This window comes from Scyliorhinus torazame, chromosome 8 (assembly GCF_047496885.1).
Source record: "Scyliorhinus torazame isolate Kashiwa2021f chromosome 8, sScyTor2.1, whole genome shotgun sequence".
Lineage (NCBI taxonomy): Eukaryota > Metazoa > Chordata > Chondrichthyes > Carcharhiniformes > Scyliorhinidae > Scyliorhinus > Scyliorhinus torazame.
The window spans coordinates 223,721,396-223,737,563 of record NC_092714.1 but is presented as its reverse complement, the minus strand read 5'-3'; the positions used below and the strand labels follow the sequence as shown (position 1 = coordinate 223,737,563).

Sequence of the window (16,168 nt, the reverse complement as noted above, 5' to 3'; positions counted from 1 at the left end):
TACACAATCCGGAAAAATCCCAGGAGATTCATCCTTCAACACTTCAGTTGTCTGATTTTCCACTGGCTTATCAACCACAGTAGGCATCACTCACAGCTGGAATCCAGCTGTATCATTACCCAAGATAAACTGTATTCCTGGACAAGATAGTTTCTCTATTACTCCTAGTGCCACTTCACCATTCTTCACTGGACTTTCCAACCTTACCTTATATAATGGAACACTACTCCTCTCACCCTGAATTCCACATATTACCACCATTAAAGATTGACTAGCTCCTGTATCTCTTAAAATTGTGACTTCTTTACCTGCTCCTCCTGATACACATGAGTAAACTTTACCCACACAAGTAAATTCTTTAAAGAGATCTGGCACCTTCTTATCAATCACCTCTTGATCAGGCTGTACAATCCTTTGCACCTCCTTCGCTTCACTTGGGCTTTCCTTTACCACTTTAACAAACCCCACTGTCTTATCCTGTTTTACCATATCAGCCTTCCCAGTGCTTTTCTTCAACCACCAACACTGTGACTTTACATGGCCTAGTTTATTACAGTGAAAACTTCTGAAACTTTTCATGTCTCTTCCACCCTCCTGGATTCCTTTTTTAATCTGAGGTACACTCTCCTTATTATCTCCCATCAGATCACCTTTACCTTTCCCACTTGAGTATTTCTCATGTCCCCAGTTTCTATCCCTCACAGACTGAAACTGATGTTGGAAACCAAACTTTGATTTATGAACTAATTCATAATCATCTGCAATTTCTGCTGCTAATCTCGTAGTTTTCTTCCACATGAGTTCTCACTACATCAAGAATTGAACTTTTTTAAAAAAGTACAATTTCTCTGAGAGCTTCATACGTTTGGTCTATTTTCAAAGCCCTTATCCACCTATCAAGATTACTCTGTTTGATCCTTTCATACTCCATGTATGTTTGACTAGGTTCTTTTCTTAAATTTCTAAACCTTTGTCTGTAGGCTTCAGGCACTAGTTCATATGCACCTAAGGTGGATTTTTTTCACCTCCTCATACGTCCCAGATACCTCCTCCGGTAGTGATGCAAACACTTCACTAGCCCTACCTACCAGCTTTGTTTGAATCCCCACATGTCCTGTGACCATTTCATTTGTTTAGCTACCTTCTCAAATGAAATAAAAAAGGCTCTACCTCCTCCTCATCAAACCTTGGCAATGCTTGGACATATTTAAATAGATCCCCACCAAGCCTTCAACTATGACTCTCTTTCGCACTATCCTAATCACTATCATCCAACTGTACGTTTCCCTTTACGCCTGCCAATTTTAACTGACTGTCATGTTTCATGGCCATTTTCTGAAGTGAAAACTCTCTCTCTTTATCTTTTTCCATGATCTGTATCTCCATTTCTTTTATTTTTTCCTCTCTTATCTCTTTCGTATTCAAGCTGCTTTAATTCTTTCTCATGGTCCATTTGTTTAATTTGTAACTGAATTTTTTGCCATTTCACATGAGTCAAACTGTATCTGTAAGGGACTGGTTTAGCACAGTGGGTTAAACAGCTGGCTTGTAATGCAGAACAATGCCAGCAGCGCGGGTTCAATTCCCATACCGGCCTCCCCGAACAGGCGCCGGAATGTGGCGACTTGGGGATTTTCACCGTAACTTCATTGAAGCCTACTTGTGACAATAAGAGATTATTATTTTGGGCAGCACGGTAGCATTGTGGATAGCACAATTGCTTCACAGCTCCAGGTTCCCAGGTTCGATTCCGGCTTGGGACACTGTCTGTGCGGAGTCTGCACATCCTCCCCGTGTGTGCGTGGGTTTCCTCCAGGTGATCCGGTGTCCTCCCACAGTCCAAAGATGTGCCGGTTAGGTGGATTGGCAATGATAAATTGCCCTTAGTGTCCAAAATTGCCCTTAGTGTTGGGTGGGGTTACTGGGTTATGCGGATGGGGTGGAGGTGTTGATCTTGGGTGGGGTGCTCTTTCCAAGAGCCAGTACAGACACGATGGGCAGAATGGCCTCCTTCTGCACTGTAAATTCTATGATAATCTCAGGCAATTTTAACTGCTTAGCCACCGCCATAGTTACCTCATCTTTTCACATTTTGTCAGGTAATGTTAACTGCAATGTTTTTTTGCCAAATCTAACAGTCTGCTTTTAGTCTCTGTACGTAAGGTACTGTGTGTGACCGTCTCCACCCCAAAAAACATCTGAACCTCTGAAAGAGCCATTGTCCACAAAACACTCCTACTTAAACTAGATAACCACACCTGAAAAGCAACCACAATATGCTCACCCCTCACTGTCTTTAAGTTCACTAAGCCAATCCAATAGATAGAGTTTTATCCCGGACGAGCCCCCAATTTGTTATGGGCCAGGGTTTAGAGAACCCCAAAGTGTATCATGGAGTTCACCTGACCCACAACTTTTAATAGATTGTGATATGGGGAGCACATGGCCCACTCTACAGGTGTGGTAGAGCAGAAATGGAAAAGTATTTTTTAAAGCAAAACAATGTTTATTCTATGAACTCAAGTTAACCTTTTTAAAGCATACAGTGAACATCTTAGCAACCATTAATTCAAATACAACCCCCAAAGAATACAACACTAAGTAATCCTTCAGCTGTCCTTTTAACATCCATAAGACTTAAAAAATGAACATTTAACAGACGCACATCAGGTTAAAGTCACTACTGAGAGCAGTTATTAGTTTTAAATCACCAAAGGATCGATTTACAGTTTGTAGATTACAGAGAGAGAGACTCATACACCTTCGGTCTGTGACTGCAGCTATCCAGCTCTGAAAATGTAATTAAAACACACCCTGCAGCAAACAGCCTGCAGCAAAAGTAAAAAGCTGACCAGCCCAGCTCCACCCACTCTCTGACATCACTGCAGTAATAAACCCCCATTTCTTAAAGGTACTCTCACTACAGATATTTATATACACACCCATTTATAAACACCCATTTATTAAAGGTACTCTCACATGACAGGGATCAATTACCGGGGTGGGGGGGGTGGGCGCCTTATGGGTGGCCAGGGCGTTGATCGGGCGGGATAGATCGAGCGATGCAGGGCAGATCATTGGAACCTTCTTTGTTGGTCCAGGTCTGCCGGCTGAGTCCGCCATCGCTTTCGGCGCGGCCACTGTAGGCCACCGCCATGCGCAGACTCGCAACCAGAAATGCGGTGGCCCGTTCGTGCAGCTGAAGCTGCAAGAAACTTTCCAGGGCCCTGCCAGCCCCTTAAAGGTAGGTGAATAGCTGTAAAAAAAATTCTGGGAAGTCTGCAGTGAAACGTCAGCATTTGTATGCCGGCATGGGAACATAGCCCCATTTTTGGAGAATCCAGCCCCATTTTTAGGTTGCCTGAAGTCTCCCATTATGTTGTTCTATTATATACCTCTCGAGTTAGCCTGTTTTTTTGTTTTCACAGTGATGTCTTCTATCCACCATACTGAAGTATGTCACATCCTTACCTCCATAGGATCCATTTCTTTTACCTCCCTGTATATTTCGCTATTGAATGCAATTATTTTTAGTCATCTGTTTTGCTAACTGACCATTATTGATATGCACACTTAAAGGTTAAATACATAACTTTTGTCTGAGTAGGGACTACTGCCCAGGGAGTACAATCAGGCCTGGGGAAACTCACTTAATTTCTGCCAACCCCCCCTCCCCCTTCCCCCCTCCTTTTAGTCTGCCAATAATAGTCTGGCAACACGCTACTCACAACTGTTCCACTGAAACCAGATTATTCAGCACAGAGCAGACCTAGAATCTTCCTGGTATATAGAAAACACCAGACCATGTATTGCAATTACCCAGTGAGCCAAATCTCTGTGGGGATATAATAGTTATTATAGAAATATTGTATTTCTATATTATTGACTTCTATTTGAATGCATGTGAAAGGTTTGTACAATACCTTTTTTAATGTGCCTGCAATCAGAATCCTGCAACCTACCAGCTCAGGATTCAGAACATGTACAGGGTTTTGTTTAAAATCCATTTGAAATAATTTCAGTAAAGCTTCTGGTTTAGTTGCAGCATGTTAAGTGCAATCCCCTTAGTGGAGAAAGAGCAGTCTTGGCCTCCTGATAAAGTGCAACATTACATTCATTCCAGTAATTGTATCGCAGATGGCCAAGGCAATTCCTTTGTCAGAGTTTTTAACACTAATTTTAACAAACTATCAATGGCATTGCTACATTAAAGATCACAATCCCAGAAGAGTGGAATATTACCTCTTAAATGTAATTAAATGTTAACATTGTAGCTGTAAAGAATAATTTATAATCATAATGTGGATTATTATGCAAAGTGTGCTGCAGAGAGTAGGTTTGTTAATGTTGATGCTGCAGGCCTTCATTTGCATTCATTCAATTTTGTGGGAGAGCTGAAAGATGCAGGCAGGCTGTTCCAATTCAGTTATGTATATTCAGTACACTGAGTGCAGGGCTGAATGTAACAAAGTTCACTGTGTGCATAAACTTGCGGCCACATTCTAGATGATTTCGATCTAAAGCTTGAAATTACTGTTTTTATTAGTAGACACATGCTCAACTGGGGTACATTATCCTTGAGTCGACAGGTGTCAATACAAATCTGAGGTGCATCAGGAATTCTGAACCATGTCAAAGTCTGGGCTTCATTTAAATAGAACTAGCCAATAGCTTGTTCTAAATGGGTGTAATGATGCAACTGGTGCAATGTTGAGCGGCCTGGAGACCAATTAGCCATCTGCAAGAAGGTCCGGCCTGGTGGTGGGGGGTGGGAGGGGGTGGGAGGGGGCGGCGGGGTGGAGAGTGGCGAGAGTTGCTGAGCGGGGGGGGGGTTACGGTCAGTGGTGCGGTGAGGGCAGAGGGAGGATAGTGTTGTTCGGATGGCGAGACCAGAGTGCCGACAGTTCTATTGGGGTAGCATTCATAGTGGGAGCTATGTGCAGTTGGCCATAATAATCGGCTTCAGCGTCCTATCTACATAATAGGGGAACGAAGAAGCTCACTGCATGCAGTATTAATACTTTTTTTTATAATGGTAGACTACACTCTTTCCATAGTGGTGGACTAATGCCATAAATTAACCAGTATATGGGCAAGGATGGGAAACTGTTTTGAGGGTACATTTGGATACTAGCATTTTATTTTGGAATAAAGGAGGCTGAAAGGAGATCTAATGGAGGCCAAATAGACTTAGGAACATAGAAACCTTGCTGCACTTCCCAGTTTCAGGCAGATAAAGCATTCACTGCAAGGCAAAGACCAGGAATTTCATCAGAGTTGCTGCTGCCACACCACTGTAACTTCACTGGAAGTGAGCCTTGTTATATACACACATTGCACATTCACTGAGGTTGCAATGTCAAGTTGGGAACAGTTCCAAGGTAGTTCCCAAGGCAAATGTTCCATGGTGAGCGACATGGTGAGCAAGCATGCAGTAGAATTTTCAGAGTGATCCTACATCTGGCCTAAAAGTCCTCCGGGGATGTAGCATGTGCCCGGTAATCTGGAATTGTTCTACTTCCTGCACAAATACTACCCTCACGCAAACCTTGGGCTGTATCAAGCCTTCTCTCTGCTAAAACCTCCTCCTGATCTAAGATCAGCCTGGAAAGTGAAGATACCTGTAGGTTTCCTTTCTCTACTACCAACTCCCTCCTTCAACCTTTATCTCCTGCACCTTCCACTTTCACCTCTGACAACATCATTCGGAGGTCAGCAAATTCTTCGTCACCATGGCAGAGACAGTTACTTGGTATTTCTTCTGATCGCCTGCTGTGACTTCAGCAAAAGGTGGGCGGAAACCCTAGAAAAATTCAAAGCCTTCGCTTGAGCTCACCCTATTCAACTTTGTGCTCCATTGGCTCTGTTTCAGTGGCTTACAACTGAGGCTCCATAATCCCCTTCCTCAACCCTTTCAGGCGTTGCATCCCTCCTCTTTTGTACTTTAAGGGAGCTACATAAATGCAAGTTTTTATTGTTTTAAATTTGGTTCCTATTTACATTTCCGCTTTGTGATCCTTCTATGTGAAAGCATTCACAAAATACATTGTTTTTTCTTCACAATTATGTTTTTCTGGCATAGAGTTGAAAACCAACTTTGAATTACTGATATTTTAGGTATGGATTTCACTTAAATGAAGTGCAGTAATTATTGCTATAACAGTTTTTAGTTTTGATTTCAGTTGTAAATAATTAAGGAATATTGAGCCAATGATAATTAAATCTCTGTTGGTAAATTGTCAGATTAAACAATCTTTCTCAACATGGTTAGCGTACTGCATTCTTTGTCATGTTCTATGTGTTGTCCAATGAAACAACAAATTGATTATCAGACAGTCACAGATCAAGACATTTTGCAGACAAAATGACAACAGCAGAAAATGGCTGCATATAAATATTTTTGCCCACCTGTTTGCTAGAAACCCATGCAGAGATGGGGAGAATGTACAAACAACACACAGTCGCTTATGCTGTAATTGAACCAGGGTCCCTGGCGCTGTGAGGCAGCAGTGCTAACCACTGTACCACTGTGCTGCCCTATGGGCCATTTTGCCCAACTACGAACCATTCTCGGCTGTAGGCCCAGCTAATGGCACAACTATGGGCCATTCTGCCCAACGTAGTTCATGCCCTGCATCTATGGTCCACACTTCCCATCTTTCATCATAGCCTATAGTGACACATTGGTTATCACTGCTGTCTTACAGCATCAGGGACATGTGTCCGATTCTGATCCTGGGTGACTGTGTGGAGTTTGGACATTCTCCCAGTGTCTGCGTGGGTTTCCTTCAAGTGCTCCGGTTTCCTCCCACAGCCCAAAGATGTGCAGGTTAGCTGGATTACTGGAATAGGGTGGGGTAATGGGCCTTGGTAGGGTGCTCCTTCAGAAGGTCGATGCAGGCCCAATGGGCTGAATGGCCTCCTTCTGCACTGTTAGGAATTCTATAGCTATTCCCTTATCTCATGTTTGTTTGGTTTTCCTTTAAATGCATCACAGGTAGCTTCACATCTTTTTCGTAATTTCTCCTCCACTAAATTCCATTATTCAGCCAAACATGACTACTGTTGCCCTCCTACTCTTTGAGGATTCACAACTGGCATGTCACACAAACTACATATAACTGATAGTATTCACTGAAAGAATATGAACGGAATTCTACGAACCCCTGCCGGGTCGGAGAATCCCCGGGGGGGCGGCGCGAATCCCGCCCTGACGCCGGCTACCGTATTCTCCGGCGCCGGTTTTCGGGCGGGGACAGGGATCACGCCACGGCAGTCGGGGGCTATTGGCAGCGGCAATTCTCAGGGCCCCGATGTGCCGAGCGGCCGTCCATTTCTGGCCAGTCCCACCGGCGTGGATTAGACCAGGGGCGTCATTCTCCGACCCCCCGCCGGGTCGGAGAATGGCCGTTGGCCGCCGTGAATCCCGCCCCCGCCGAAGTCTCCGGTACCGGAGATTGGGCGGGGGCGGGAATCGGGCCGCGCCGGTTGGCGGGCCCCCACGCTCAATTCTCCAGCCCGGATGGGCCGAAGTCCCGCCCAGAAACTGCCTATCCAGCCGGCGTAAATCAAAGCTGGTATTTACCGGCGGGACCAGGCGGCATGGGCGGGCTCCGGGGTCCTGGGGGGGGCGCGGGGCGATCTGACCCCGGGGGGTGCCCCCACGGTGGCCTGGCCCGCGATCGGGGCCCACCGATCCGCGGGCGGGCCTGTGCCGTGGGGGCACTCTTTCCCTTCCGCCTCCGCCACGGCCTCCACCATGGCGGAGGCGGAAGAGACTCTCCCCACTGTGCATGCGCGGGAAACTGTCGGCGGCCGCTGATGCACCCGCGCATGCGCCGCATTTCCACGCCAGCTGGCAGGGCAACAAACGCCATTTCCGCCAGCTGGCGGGGCGGAAATCCCTCCGGCGCCGGCCTAGCCCCTCAATGTTGGGGCTTGGCCCCCAAAGATGCGGAGCATTCCTCACCTTTGGGCCGGCGCGATGCCCGTCTGATTGGCGCCGTTTTGGGCGCCAGTCGGCGGACATCGCGCCGTTGGGGGAGAATTTCGCCCATGGTCCCACATGATGGGATCTGGCAGGTAAGTCGGCAAGAATACGTCGGCGGTTCCGCGCATGCGTGAGATCACGGCAGCCCTTTGGTGCATGCGCGGACTTGCACAGTCCCTTCGGCGCCGGCTGGCACGGCGCCAACCCCTCCGCCATCCACCTAGCCTTCGGAAGTGTGGAGAATTCCGCTACTTCCGGCCGGTCCGACGCCAGAGTAGTTTGCGCCGTTTTTGACGCCGGCGTCAGATCATCGAGCCGATTGCGGAGAATCCCGCATCACTCGTACTAACATGTCATACAGATTTAAACTCAATAATTGTAACACAGACTCTTTAACACAATGAATGTCACAGACTCTTTAACTCAGTATTTTATTTAATATTACTTACCTTACGAATTAAACTCCAGTATCATCCTAGCAAAGCAACTGGCCAGGCTCTTATCCAGGGAATTTTTTCTGGTCTCTGAGTACCTGACTCAGGGTCTTATTTTGCGATTGTTGTTCCCAGGGTTTTCACCCCAGAGTTGTCCCTCCCCAGTCTTCGCTCTTCTGTACCTTTATACAATTCCTTCCGCTTCTCGAATGTTCGATGATGTATGTGTAAGATCTTCATGTGGCTGGGGTCATTCTTCCAAGAAGTCTGGTAAACCGGATACATCTGTTTCATTGTTCCATAAGCAGTTCTCCATCTTCACGGCCCTTTGCAATCACAAAGGTCAAGTGATCCCCTTGCTCAGGGGCTGCAAATGTCAGTGGTTGTCTGGTTTTGATGTCCCTTCCTCATTTTCACTATAAAATTGCTTTCTTTTATTTGTGACCTTTCTTGTGGTTGACTTCGGTAGGCTTTGTGTCTGGACGTTGTGTACTTTTAATTGTAGTACTTGAACAAATTTGCCATCCCACAATTTGGTTCAGCTATTCAAACTGAAGAAGATAAAACTGATCTAAGTGCATTTGCTCTTCATTTTCAGCTCTCAGAAATGTATTTCTAATTAGCTAAAATAAATTAAGGCCACTTATTGAACCATTTGAAATAATTAATCAGGGGAGATGTAAAAAGCAAAATGAAAAACACTTGAAATGAAAATCGCTTATTGTCTCGAGTAGGCTTCAATGAAGTTACTGTGAAAAGCCCCTAGTCGCCACATTCCGCCGCCTGTTCGGGGAGGCTGGTACGGGAATTGAACTGTGCTGCTGGCCTGCCTTGGTCAGCTTTAAAAGCCAGCGATTTAGCCCAGTGAGCTAAACCAGCCACTTAGAAAATATCTTTTAAATTCTAACAGAAATTTTATTTTTCAGCTTGCTCCACTGACTATATTTTCAAAAAAAATTATAACTTAACACCTAACAAAATTACTCAAAAATTGCTAATATGGATTTGAGACACGCAATTCTGGAAAGTATTACTGTGTCAACTGTAATGAAAAATGGCTAGTTAAATGCCCCCACAGGAATGACCCTTCAACCCTTGTCAAGGAGTTAATGATCATTTAATTGGTGTTAATACTATGCAGTGCCAAAGGTTTGGAGAGAAATGGGTTAGCAAATTCAAACAATCAGATCAGATTTACGGATCAGACCCAGCTAACATCTATATTGGAATATCGCAAACCGAGTTTTGGCAAAAGAGATCATCCCTAGGCATAAGACCATAAAACCATAAGACATAGGAGCAGAACTACACCATTCAGCCCATCGAGTCTGCTCCGCCATTCAATCACAGCGGCTATGTTTTTCATCCCCATTCTCCTGCTTTCTCCCCATAACCCCTGATCCCCTCATTAATCAAGAACCTATCTATCTCTGTCTTAAAGACAGCCTTTTGTGACAATGCATTCCACAGATTCACCATCCTCTGGCTGAAGAAATTCCTCCTCATCTTGTTTTAAAGGATCTTCTCTTCAGTCTAAGCCTGTGCCCTAGGGTTCTAGTTTCTCCTACTCATAGAAACATCTTCTCCATGTCCACTCTATCTAGGCCTCTCAGCAGTCAGTAAATTTCAATGAGATCCCTCCCTCATCCTTCTAAACTCCATCCAGTACAGACCTAGAGTGCTCAACCGCTCCTCATATGACAGGTCCTTCATTCCGGGAGTCATTCTTGTGAATCTCCTCTGGACCCACTCCAAGGCCGGCACATCTTTCCTTAGATACAGGGCCCAAAACTGCTCACAGTATTCCAAATGGAGTCTGACCAGAGCCTTATACAGCCCCAGCAGTACATTCCTGCTCTTGTATTCTAAAGAGCAAGAAGTTTGATTTTCTTTTGTCACCTAAAATAGGCAAATCAGAAAGCAGGAGGGCCAGAAAAAATAACAAGCACTAATGAAAAGCAGAAAGGTAAAGTATAAACAATGCTAAATACTGCTGTGGGGTATCAATACATGATATATGTGTACATAAGAGAAGTAATAGCTGTTGCACTGTGTTTTACTGAAGCGTGAGCATGTTAACACAGATAAGAATGATATAGATATTAGAAATGACAACAGCAACATTATCTATTGATCTGATCTATCTGCATCAGTATAATTGCTGCGGTCATGAACACACAATGTCCAACTCATCCAGCACTGCAAGCTTCATATCATATTCCACATGAAGCACTGTGCATTTATTTTTTCGTATTCTTTCCAGTGTTCTTATGCTCCCTATCTCACAATACATCAATTTTAAAATAATCATTTTCAAATCCTTGTGGCTATTCTGCACCTTATCTGCAGCCTCGCCCCCAACCCCACACACTTCAGTCTCTTGACTCGAATTCACGAGGCATCGCTCTCCTCTGCCCCCGCACCCCCATCAGTGACAGAGGTTTCAGCCATCAGAGTTTGTATTCCAAAATTCTTTTCCTCAATCTCTCTCTCCCCTTGCAATAGCAATTCCTAAAATTTGACGCTTTGCTAACACCTGAAGTCATTATTTTCAGTCCTATTCCCTGTTTTGCATCAATGATACATCCTGTTAAGAGGATTGAATATAAATTGTTGTTGTAGCAGGTGGTGACTGAGGTGACCAAAAATAACTATCCCCCATGGGGAAGGGAAAAGCTGGATGGAATTGACATCACAGAGAAGGGACTGGTGTTATGTGCCCTATTAGTCATGTACCCTGTGACTTGCGCAACATGTGCCATTAGTGTGTGAAGATGCTCAGATTGTATGCAGGTGCAATATAGTGCGTAAAAGGATAGTGTAGCAGCAGATGGAAAAGTATGTTATATACTCATAAACATACCATATGCTCTCTTTGAGGCCTTTACTAGATTTCACATCAATTAGTCTCCAGCCTGTAGAAATAGCCATTCTGCCTTCACCCTAACACGTCCATTCATAATTTTAAAATTTCCATTAAATCTCCCCTTAGCCATCTCTACTCTTGTAGAAATGGATGGTCCTAAGTATCTCAAATCTCCAGTCATAACTATAGTTTCCTCATCCTGGAATCATTCTGGTGAATTCACACTGTATACAGTCTCTAGAAGTAGTAGCAGATGAGCAGCCATTTGGCAGCACAGGAGCTGCAATTTAGTATTCATGTCAGTGGTATTTTATAGCAGAGCGATAGAAGGCATCATCTCTGAAACATTGAATGCACAGGGACTGCAGCAAACAAAACCCTGAGCGCTGAAGTGGGTACATCAGGATTAAGCACAGATGTATGTATTTCCTGCAGCTCATCAGCTGGCTAGGCAGCAATCCATCAGCACTATTCTGTCACCTGGGAGGCATTTAGTATCAAACCACAAGCAAAACCGACAAGTCCACAGCACTCAAGGGACAAACACAGAAGTGAAATGCATTCAATAAGAATGTTGCAAGTACTGAAAAACTTGAAAGTAGCTTGAAAGATAGTTTTCCAGCAAACCAGTCACTCTCCCAATCACTCCCAGAACTTAGAACTCTAGTCCAAGCACAACACTTAAAACTAGCGTTTTGCTATCATAGACGGAGAGCATTGCATCAGCTCATTCCTCATGGCATAGTGCTGTCAATCCAAACCTTGCCAAATGAGCATCATAATGTACAAGTCATGTCCGTAGGTACTAATAATGGAGACCATTTGACACATTTCACTCCTCATCCCATAGGTGTCAATGGTCTCCTGTTACATCTGATTACTTCCTGAATGATTGCAAAGATCTACTTCCACTACCCTACCCTACACCGTGAATATCACCCTTATGTTCAGCTACCTATTGTTCAGTATCATCTACAAATCTGACCAACTTGCGTTGCACATTTGAGGTTGCAGTGGTTGGTTAAGTAAATTGGAAGCAGGGGTCCCAGAATTAATACTTGTTGTACTCCACAAATACATCTCCCCATCCAACATAATTTCCATACCTCATACCAACCCTTTTTTCACTTTCAGCAAATTCACCAAGTGCCTCAAAGTTGTATTTAACACACACACAGTTTTGAGCATTAGCCTTCCATGTGGAATTTTCTGTAAGTCTAAAGAAAGAGAAAGCAGTTGCATTTATATAATGCTATTCATGGCCTCAGCCAATGAAGCATCAAAATGTTTTAATGCAAGAAACCTGGATGCCAATTTACCCATAGCAAGGCCCCACATGCAATAAGATAATGACCAGATAATCTGCTTTAGGGATTTTGGTTGAAGGGTAAATGTTAAACAGGGTGCCAGAACTCGTCTTTGGATAGTGCATTGGGAGCTTTCTTGACATCCTGAGAGGATAGGTTCACTATCTAGATCTTTATCATGCTAACTTAGAAAACTAACAAAAGCTGACCAACAGCGTTTTAAAAACAAAACTTGACACAACCTCCAGGTAACGGATATATTTCAATAGTGACTACACTTCAATAACACTTTGTTGATGGTAAAGCGCTTTAGGATATCCTGAGATCATTAACCCTTATAGATATCCATGTTCTTTCTTTCTAACAACCCCAAAAATAGTCTATTCTTAGCAAAACAAATGTTATTGTGGGCTTTGTAATTTAAGCTGTCAGTAAGTTCAACATTCAATTTTGGTGGAGAAATGATATGTAAGCACATAATTGGTTGTGAAGTGTATTCGTAACCTCACCTGCTCTCACACACATACAGACACACACACATTCAAGAATAAATGATGATTACAGAAGAGGTAGCATGCACTTAGGTCATAAAAGTTTAAATCATTCACTGTCACACTTTCTTCTCTTAGATGAAGCCTTGAAACATTACAGGTTTGTGATTCAGTTTTGATCCGCTAATGGAATAGAGTCCAAAAATTGATGAAGACAGATTTACACTATAAAGATTCTATGGATATTTTCCTCCTGGCTGGGCAGGAGACAGGAGACCCGTTCACTGACGTCTGTGCTCGGCCGCTTACTTAGCAACACTTTTCTAGTACCACTGATTAACTGGCTGCGGTGCACAAAAGTAATTCGGAGCAGCTTCAATTTTAACCAATTGTCCCTTTAATGATATGAATGAGACTCTTTTGTGAGTTGTTGACACACACATCCATCTTGGTTCCCCCCATGGCACAGTGCAACACAGGCCTGGGATAGCCTCTGGTCGGGGGCCCATGAGGGGGTCGTGTGGTCGGCCTGGAACGCAGTAAGGCTCTGAAAAGCGACCTCCAGAGAGGTAGCCAGTTTTACAGTGTCGTCCAGGTCCTGGGCCCCTTTTTCGAGTAGGCGCTGTCTCACATAGTTCGATCGGACCCCCGCCATGTAAACGTCTCGGACGGAGAGCTCCATGTGCTGAGTGGCCGTAACGGCCTGGTAGTGACAGTTGCACGCGAGGGCTTTGAGGTTGCGTAGGTAATCATCTAGCGACTCCCCGGGGCGCTGGCGGCGAGTGGTGAAGACGTGTTGCGCCTAGACCTCGTTCACAAGCCGCACAGAGAGGCGTTCGAGTAGTGCGAGGGCCTATGTATAGGAAGCGGCTTCGTCGAGCTGGACAGAAAAGCGATGGCTCACCCGTGCGTAGAGGAGGCTCAGCTTCTGTTCATCAGTGACGGATGGCATAGACGATGCGGCGAGATAGGCCTTGAAGCATCGAAGCCAATGTGAAAAAATTTCTTTCGCCTACGCGGCCTGTGGATCGAGTTCCAGTCTGTCAGGTTTGAGGGCTGATTCCATAGTAGTATTTTAAGTTGATTAAATTGATGCAACCATCAATTCACTCGAAGACACGTGGAGAAGTAAACCGTGGTTTTAATCAGCTTAGAACTGTGCCTGCCTGCGACCGGTACAATACTGAAGGTGGCCCCGCAGGTCAGCTGCTCTTATACTTCCTCTAAAGGGGTGGAGCCATGGGCGGAGCCCGTACATGCCCCAACATATCCCCCTGTGGGTGAAGCCACACAATGGCCCATAGGTGGAGCCCACAGGGTTACTAACATAACATAATACAGTGCTCTGGTGAATTATCAGTAATTATACATTTACCACATATGCCCATGATAGATCACGCGTGAATCACTCTGGACTTACCTGGAGAAAGTACAGGGTGATTCTCCGATTTGCAGGGGGCTAGCAGGGCCCCAGAGTAGCTCTCGCAGCTCCGGTTGCTGAATGGGGGCCCTGCACGTCCGGTCGGGGGTCCGCACATGCGCACGGCGGTGGCCTGAATCGGCCACGTCGCACGACATCGCCGACCCACACCGTGGACCGGCACCGAAAATATAGGCACCCCCCTCAAGATCGCGCGCTCCCGCGGATCGGTGGCCCCCGATTGGTACATGGCCATCCTGGAGGCCCCCCCCCCCCCCCATGAATGATTCCCCCCACCAGGGCGGCCGCGGACTGAGTCCGCAGCTGCCATGCCGAGTTCCCGACGGGTGGAACCATGAGAGAACCATGCCGTCAGAAACTCAGCCAGCTGCACTCGGATATCGCCGCGGGGGCCTCTTTCAATGTCCCCCGAACGGCGGCGCGTTGTCCACGCGCACGTGATTAGCGGCGATTCTCCATTCGGGAGTAGCATCGGACCCGATCTCTGGGCATAGCCTCAAAATAAGGGGAGGTAGATTTAGGACGGAATGTAGGAGGAACTTCTTCACCCAAAGGGTTGTGAATCTCTGGAATTCCTTGCCCAGTGAAGCAGTTGAGGCTCCTTCTTTAAACGTTTTTAAGGACAAGATAGATGCCTTTCTAAAGAATAAAGGGATTCGGGGATATGGTGTACGGGCCGGAGAGTGGAGCTGAGTCCACAAAGATCAGCCATGATCTCATTAAATGGCGGAGCAGGCTCGAGGGGCCAGGTGGCCTACTCCTGTTCCTAATTCTTATGTTCTTATGTTCTTATGTAAATATTGTGGGCTCATTAGCATCCATGCTTTGGTATTCCTGATTGCCCGTAGAGCTCAAAATAGCACTGCAGTGCATGTGCACTCTTATGGAACACATATTGATGTAGGGATGAGCACATGCAATGAACATCCGTTAGAACTATGTAGAGCAGGCAGATTGTGATGTCAATCACTGTGCAATGCTAATTTGACTCGGACCAGGTGCCATTTTGCAGCTCAATGCTCCAACCAATGCCCTGAGAGCTGAGCTGCTTTCTGCAGCAGGAAGAAACACCACCTCCCTCCCCCAATGCCCTCTCCCCTCCTCCCACACCACCAGCAGTATTTAAATGGAACTTCATCAGCATGTAGATTGGTTGCTTGTTCATCTCTTCTGGCTGTTGCTTCTAGTTACAAAAGTCTTGTGTGGCAGATGCTGAAGGACTTCTTGCTGAGTTCAAGATTTCTGCACAAATCAGTTGCTCCCAGTCATGGGTGCGCTTGTAAGAATTCCTGCAAGCATGACTTAGAGAATGAACAGCGGTCACACAGAGCAGGGCAAACCACTTGAAGAGGGAGGAGGTGGAGAAAGGTTGTCAGCAGGAGGCAACATCCACCCAGATAGATAGTTTTTTGAAGAATAAAGGGATTAAGGGTTATGGTGTTCGGGCCGGAAAGTGGAGCTGAGTCCACAAAAGATCAGCCATGATCTCATTGAATGGTGGAGCAGGCTCGAGAGGCCAGATGGCCTATTCCTGCTTCTAGTTCTTATGTTCTTATGTTATGTTCATGCAGCAGTACTCCTACTTGAACTCAAGCAAGGAACAATGTATGGGCTTCATCACTTCACACTGGAATCTACC

The 16,168-nt window shown here is 45.4% G+C and overlaps 1 protein-coding gene across 4 annotated transcripts in view; it reads left to right on the top strand.

Annotated features, from left to right (window-relative positions):
- Nucleotides 1-16,168, top strand: part of LOC140428406 (extracellular sulfatase Sulf-2-like) — a 598,468-nt gene that overhangs the window by 521,660 nt on the left and 60,640 nt on the right. The gene's annotated exons all lie outside the window — the stretch shown is intronic.